The sequence below is a fragment of the Canis lupus genome, chromosome 15 (assembly GCF_011100685.1).
Source record: "Canis lupus familiaris isolate Mischka breed German Shepherd chromosome 15, alternate assembly UU_Cfam_GSD_1.0, whole genome shotgun sequence".
Taxonomy (NCBI): domain Eukaryota; kingdom Metazoa; phylum Chordata; class Mammalia; order Carnivora; family Canidae; genus Canis; species Canis lupus.
The window spans coordinates 50385337-50392895 of NC_049236.1; the positions used below are offsets into that span (position 1 = coordinate 50385337).

Consider the following 7559-nt stretch of genomic DNA (forward strand, 5'->3'; position numbering starts at 1 on the left):
AGAATTCAAGTATGGTAATATAGCAAAAAAAAATGCCTGTTATATGTTGGGGTTTTTTTTCCAATCATGAAAGCAATACATGCTCATTATTGAAAAGTTGCAAACCAGAAAAAAGGGAAAAAATTCAATAATAACTATCTCATTCAGAGGTAATTTTCAATTCAACATATACTTATTTCAACATATACATATTTTAAGTATAATTGGAATCTTGATGCTACATTTTTCAAAACTGAACAATGCAAATCATTTTGAAAAAATAATTTCTGTACCAGTGAGGGAGAGAATACACATAGAAAAACTTACACACATACCAAAAAAATAACCCCTCTGCCCCAAGAAAATATCTCTTTATGGCAGAGAATAAGCACGTTAATATTTTAATCCAACTGAAGTAAAAACAGACGGAATCTAGTTCATGATGATTTTTAAGCAGTTCTCAATTTTTCAAACCCAATGAGATTTTAGACCTTTAAACTTTAAAGACATATTCCTGAATCAAGGGCATAAAAATTTATGATTCATCCAGAATCAATTAAAACTTTTTCTGGCATGTATACTATGAGAAGTAATCCATATTTGTATCTTTAAGCACAGCTCTAACACTAATTGCATCATTGTGTGTTAGCAGTGACTATCTCCTTGAATCGGCCTGAAGAATGATCTACAGTGCTTTCTACTCTGCAGTCTTAGGAATTCTGCAAAGGACCAGGAAGAAATGAACAGGGCAAAACATCTAAGGTAATTCAATAAGAACATAATGTGTGAACCATGTAATGGTCCAGGCATTGCAAATAAACCTTTGAAAATATTTTTTTGCCTATAGGAAAAGAGCCTTCCTTCTTTCCTCCCCCATCAAAGAGAGGAGTCTCACAAAACAAGAGCAAATACTCTGGCCTCCAGATAAGGGTTGATGGTAGTTTCATTTCTCAATAGCGAAACAACATTTAGTCAATATGCCAATGTGGATGGACAGACACAGGCAAACACAGTTATTATTAGAAAAAATAAAGCTGTCACTGATGAAAAAAACAAATAAACAAACAAACCACTAACCAACAGGTTTAAGGGAAATTCTGTGGTACTTAAGTATACGCAACTGCTGGGCTTGGAGAATCTATTTTTGATTGCCTTTCTAATTTACTTTGATTTACTAGAACTAATTTGCAATAGTGACTGGCAGTCAGCCCTTGGAAAGGGTTCTTCTAAATTTAAAATTCAATTTTAATTCATTTCAACAAAGGCATATTGAGCCCTTTTTGCATGCCAGGTAATATGCTAGGACCTGGGAATAGATATGTAAACAAGACACATAATGGCCCTGCCCGCAGTCTAGCAAAACATCAGAAATGAAGATTATCCACTGATTTCCTTCATAATACATCAACTCCAAAACCCTTTCTGGGACTCCAACCTGTGCCTTCCACTTGGCCAATCATCTGGAGTTTCCCTCATAGGCTCAGGGACCATGAGGCATGCCCTCTGGTAGTGGCAGGGTTTGCAAAAAGATGGAGCTGCTGTGTTGGCAGTGCCGGTACTGGCGGTGTGGATGGGACTGGCTACAGCTTTGCAGTGTGATTGGGGACGTTGTTCTGAATGTGCATCCTCTATGGAGCTTTAGCAGCTCCGAGCTAAATGTTATAGCATCAGTACATTCCTCTCTGCTTAAAGTGTCCAGAATCTGTTTCTGTTGCTTGCAACTTAGAATCCTGACCAATACATATGATTAGACTTCTGCCCCCTGGGAGCATCCTGTTCCATTTCGAATCACAGAAAAATACCTAGGGAAAAAGAGGATTATGTTCTCTATGGCTCTTACATATTTTATCAAATTAAGAAGGTCCTCTCCACCAGTGGTTCTCAGCTGCAGTACTAGTTCATACAGTAGCAACTATAGATCATGTCTTGATACGAACTGAAGTTTAGGAATTTTGTTTTCCTCTTCAATTAGAACAAGTTTAATGGCACCCCTACCACTCACCTCATAAGTGCTTTCTTGGGTGAAGGAAAAGAGTGGAACTCAGGTGCTGAATTTTTTTTTTTTTTTTTATAAACTACAGCTGCTTCTGTTTTGGCTGCAGCCGAAAAAGTGTCTCTGGTGCAGGTTTATCTGCGTTAAACTCTGTAGCCTCTTTCCCATGTGCTGGGGGAGTACCCACTTGCACACACTGAGCAAACAGCATTTCAGAGAGCCTGGACTTGCGGAATACAAGAGCACTCAAGAGCACACGTGCTCCTTGCAGGTGCCTTCTACCGGCTTTGGTGGCCATGCTATCGACCCATCCATCAGCAGCCTTTCATATTGAGTTACAGAACATATATCATGGGGGCCCAATTTAACTCGAGGATGAGGAAATGTTTTAAATTCTAGAGCTGCTCCGGGCCATATGAGACTGGTCACATTGTGTAACCTTTCTTTACTATTTCTATGTGCGTTCTACACACAGCTGTTGCAAGGTACGGTATTATACTTTGCCCAGACTCTGGCACCTGTTGCAGGCAATTTGAAATAAAAACAAGTTGGTAGGGAACATGATAAGATATCTGAGAGCACATTTCATTCACTCAGAATACCCCGCAGACTATTCCATTTCAGTAAACTCCGCAACCATTCTTCTTTGTCATTATTTGCCAAGAGAGGGGGGAAAATAACACATCTCTTTTTATAGAAAACAAATCAGCACTCTGCTGGTCCCAGGGCTATACACACAGACCTCTTTTGCTTACTCTCCCGCAGACTATTCTCCCTTCTTTTGTTTGTCCTGGTATTTTCTCCACTCTTTCAATTTGTCACAGTTGCCTTTTCCCAAAGAGCTTTCATTTCCTCTTGTTTCCCTGTTCTGCACTCCCTTGGCCCTTGCTTTTTATGAGAGGACATTGAGACCCTCCCTGGCAGACTAGGGAAGGGAAATAAACTAATGTCCCAAGCCCCGTGGGGCAGATGTGTCTAGCTGCATGAACAGAGGGAAGGCCTGGCATCAGCATCCACCTATGTAACCCTGGGGTGTCCTACCTAGGACCTCTCTCATGCCCCTCCCACCTCCAAACTTGTCTGCCCGACCTTGAGATTGCTTGGGACTGCCTTGAGAAAAAGCTCAGAGGCCAGCAGTGTCTCCAAGGACCAGAAAAAGAGATTTCGAATGTGCACAGAAATGTACCGAAAACTCTAGAGTTTTCCTGATGCATTCATTGATGCCCCGACTGCTTTTTTTTATCTCTGCACTTCTGTTTTGAAAATGAGGTGCTATGCCTAAACTGAACTCTTTTTACAAACCTGTTTGGAGGCTGGACTATAAGAGCATACAAAACTCAGAGTAGGACACAGAAAGAAGAGGTGTGAGGGAGCAGATTGTGTCCAACAAAACATGGTTTGGGGAATGGGTGGGTAGGGAAGCAAAGGAGCTGGCTTTAGAGCTAGGCACACCTTGACTCAAGTCCTAGCAGCTCTACTTCATAAGCACATGGTCTTCGGGAAGTCACTGTGACTTTGAGCTCCAGTGTTCTCATCTCTAGAATGTGGATCACAATAACTCCCTTGCAGGCTTATTGACTGATTTGAATAGATATTATGTACAAGTGCTTGGTGCAGTGCTATTGAATAGCCACTCCATGAATTATTGCAAATATTCTCAATACATACAATGACACTGGAGTCATGGCTATTGGGAAAAATAATTCTGGCTACAATTTTTCATCTCCTTGAGCACTGATGTCAGTGCACTTTAGGGATCAGCTGATGAGCCTTAGCCCACACTCTGAGGGCATGAGTTCTGGGTCTGCAGTGAGCAGGATTGCTCCTGGAGATCTGAGACATCATTATCACGAGTGCCGCAGCGACATCCGTTAATGGAAAAGGCAGACAGACAAAGATGTGAAGGAAAGGGGGCCTTTGGGACCTCACCTCCGACAAGCCCTCCCTTTCAGGGACCCAAACCTGCCTGCAACAGCCTCTTCTCTCTGCAGGGCGCCCTCAGTTTCACCCTCTCCTTGCGCAGACTTCTCTTTCATGCTTCTCTTCAGCAAAGGCATTTGGTCTCTGTGTGCAGCTTCTCCCCAAGGGAGCCAGTCCCCTCCCCGCCACCTGAACTCTTGCTCACCTTCTCCACATACACAGCTGCCACTCACTTCGATGGAGCTTCCAGCCCACGAGGAGGGGGGAGAAAGGGCAGCGAGTGGGGAACCCGGGGCCTGCCTGAGCAGCTAGCTGGGAGTGGGGCTCCTTGAAACCACCACAAGCTGAGAATGGCACCGAGCAAAACAGAAAAGGCGAATTTTGCATCTCCGCCAGCCTGTGCCTCTAGAAGCCTCATTAGGCCCAAGTGTCTGGTAAATAGAAAGGACCTCCTGACATGACTTGCGGGGTTAGCGTGGAAACATAAATCTGCAAAAATAACTGTAAAATTATAAAGAAAAATTACCTTAGAGGAAGATGATTAGCATTCCCATATTGAAAAAATTTCAGTTGGGAAGGTTCAATCATTTTTCTCCCTGGCTTTTCTTTTTTTTTTTACAGCTCTATTTACATAGAATTGAGGCATAATAAATTACATATATTTAATGTGTATATTTGATGATATTTGACATATGCATATGCTCGTGAGATGCTCACCACCATCGAGATCATCAATGTATCACGTCCAAAGGTTTCCCTGTACTCCTTTGTACTTTGTCCTTACCATCCATCGGCCCTAGACAACCACAATGCAGGGTCTTTTTTGTCGTTACAGATTAGTTTGCATTTTATAAAAAAAATTTTTTTTAAGATTTTATTTACTGATTCATGAGAAACACAGAGAGAGAGAGGCAGAGACACAGGCAGAGAGAGAAGCAGGCTCCCGGCAAGGAGCCGGATGTGGGACTCGATCCTGGGACCCTGGGATCACACCCTGACCTGAAAGCAGACGCTCAACCGTTGAGCCACCCAGGTGCACCGCATTTTATAAAATGTTATAAAAATGGAATCATCTGCTGTAATACATCCATCTTGGTCTTGTTTCTTTTACCTAAAAAAAAATTTCAAAATTCATCCATATATTTGCATACATCAAGATAATAGTTTATTTTTGCTGTCATTGAAGAAAATGCCACTGGACAGATAAACCATAATTTTTTTTTTTTATTCACTATTCCAAACCTCTGTTTCTTTTTAAACGCTGTTCCCACCTGCTCTTCAGTGAATGAATGGTAGATTTGCAATCATGAGAGTCCTTCACCCTTTTATAGACGAAATGACTCCCTTTAATGTGTTTTGCTGAAGTGGCAAAGAAGTGGGTACCCTGTGTTCATCCAGGATTTGTCAGCAACTGAACCACACGTCAGGTTTTTAAGGAATGGAGCAATGAGTGGAGATGTGTAGGGATTTTTGTATGCAGACCCGAGGAAGAGAAGGTGCGTTAGCCTAGAGGTCTCAGAAGAACAGAAGTGGTCAGATGGAGATAGTGCTCATAAAACATTGCCTGAAAACAAAACAAACAAAACAAAAAAGTAAACTTGCCAGAGCTTTTCATGAGTGGTTTTTAAAAAATTCTTAAAGTGCTAGCATTCAGGAAATTCAAGGATTTTCATTTTTACCCTCCTACTCTTCTCTCACAGTTTCCATTAGTGTTTCAGCAAAACAGTAGAATTTACTTTATTTAGAATACAGTGTAGTAGAATAAATACAAGTATTCAAGAACACAGCTCGAGATTTCAATTATCTTCTGATCCGGCCTAGACTGGATACTCATCATACACTTTCACTGTTTTCTTCATTTACACATTAACGTTTTATTGACTTCGAGATTAGTCCCACACTGCCCCTCTCGTTGCTGAGAGTGTAAATGGGTATTTCCTTTCCAGCTGAGATGGGCTGGACTTACTCATTTTGTTCCTGTGGACAAAATCTATCACGTATCAGTTTGGTGGAAGCCTGGTGGTTTCCGGCTGTTCTTGCGGGTTGCAGGATGAATGGGCAGGTTGTTGGGTTGTGTGGGAGGATTCAGAAGCCCCGGGCACAGGCAGTGCTGGCAGTTCAGCTGTCAGAGGAACAAGTGGGGGTGGAAGCAGAGGAAGGGAAGAAAATTTCCACTGAGGTGAAAGAGTTGAGGATTCTTTTGGTCAGAGCTGTCTCCCTAGGCCAGAAAACCAGCGATGGAGAAAAGGGACCTGCTAAGAGAGAAAATCCCTCAAGCTAGATGCCTGGGAGCCACTTCGGGTCTCTCTTTCTCTCAATTTAATTAGACACAAAGTCCCGTTGACTGTGTTTCCTTAGCCTCCCTTGAGTGCTCTTTCCTTTTTTCTGTCCCCATGGTGTTGGCTTAATGTCCATCACCTGGATGGCGATAGCAAGGTGCTCATCTGATTGTGTCCCATGGGACAAAGTCCCAGCCCTGACTCCCGGCCCTGGCTTCACCTGCCCCCTGCCCACACCTGCGGTCTCTTGTCCAGCTACACCAACTCTCCAGCCATGTCAAACCTTGCACTGTTTCCCACAATTGCAGAAATACCCAGAGAGCTTTGGGGAAAAAAATACCTCCTGAGGTTCTGATTCAGTGGATCCAATGACTCTTCTGTTCAAGACACCCCCAGATGTTGGAGGATGGTCAGAAGGCCGACTAGATTTTGGAGTCCCTAGCCAGCATCACAGCTTGAGGATGAACAAGGTCAACACGGGAAAGCACCTTCTAAGTGGTCGATCTTCATGCAGAGGTCAGCCAGTGTCGCAGAGGGGAGGAAGTGTGCTGAAGGGCAGGCTTAGCTCTGGGTTTAGCGTAGGCGTGGGCTCTCGCCTCCCTCCCTGCAAAACTGGCTGGCAGCAAAAACAGTCCCCAAGGCCTGGCCCTAGAAGAGTTCTCAAACACCCAGAAGTTTTCTTCTGAACATTTTTATTTTTTAGTAGCAAAATAGTTTTATTAAATGACTCATATAAGGAATCCAAATCCTAGCAGATACTGTTAGTAGAGTCCCAAGAGCTATTCTCTCCTATGTTCGTGCTGGCTCAGCCCACATTTTGTTCAGAGTCCACATCTCCCTTCCACAATTCGGGAAAGGCCAATTATGCTGGGCCTTCTCTTTGCAACAACTGGTGTAAACAAGTTCTGCACAATGAAATGCCAGGGGAGGCCTGTTTAGTGGCTTCTGGAAAAAATTACTTGCTCCTAGGGAGAGATGTTTTCTCCTCACTGGATACTTCCTGTGTGTGCATGGATACTTGGAACTATGGCAACCATCTTGCTATCTTGAGGGGAGTTAGTCCAAAGACAACACCCTGAGGAAGGCTAAACAGAAAAGGAGAGGGAACCTGCGTCCTCAATGACGGCGTTGAGCCATCAACTTGGCCAACCCTGAAATTTCTTTCTTTGTAAGATGATGAATCCTCTTAATGCTTAAATCATTTTGACATGGATGTCAAGCATTTGGATGCACGGATGTACAAAACAGATTAAAATTGACAAATATAAAAAAAAAAAAAATAAAATAAAATAAAATAAAATAAAATTGACAAATAATTATGAAACATATATTTTATAGGTTTTAACTCATAATTTTTATGTATTAGAAGTCAATCAAGAAGATAATGG

General features: G+C 42.5%; 1 long non-coding RNA gene across 1 annotated transcript; it reads right to left on the minus strand.

The window, feature by feature from the left end:
* Positions 1-5030: 5030 nt before the first annotated feature.
* Positions 5031-7243, minus strand: LOC106559789. Its single transcript, XR_005369997.1, has 3 exons — positions 6512-7243; positions 5859-6014; positions 5031-5456 (listed from the first exon to the last, which is right to left on the minus strand). It is a non-coding gene; the product is annotated as an uncharacterized LOC106559789 (long non-coding RNA).
* Positions 7244-7559: the final 316 nt, after the last annotated feature.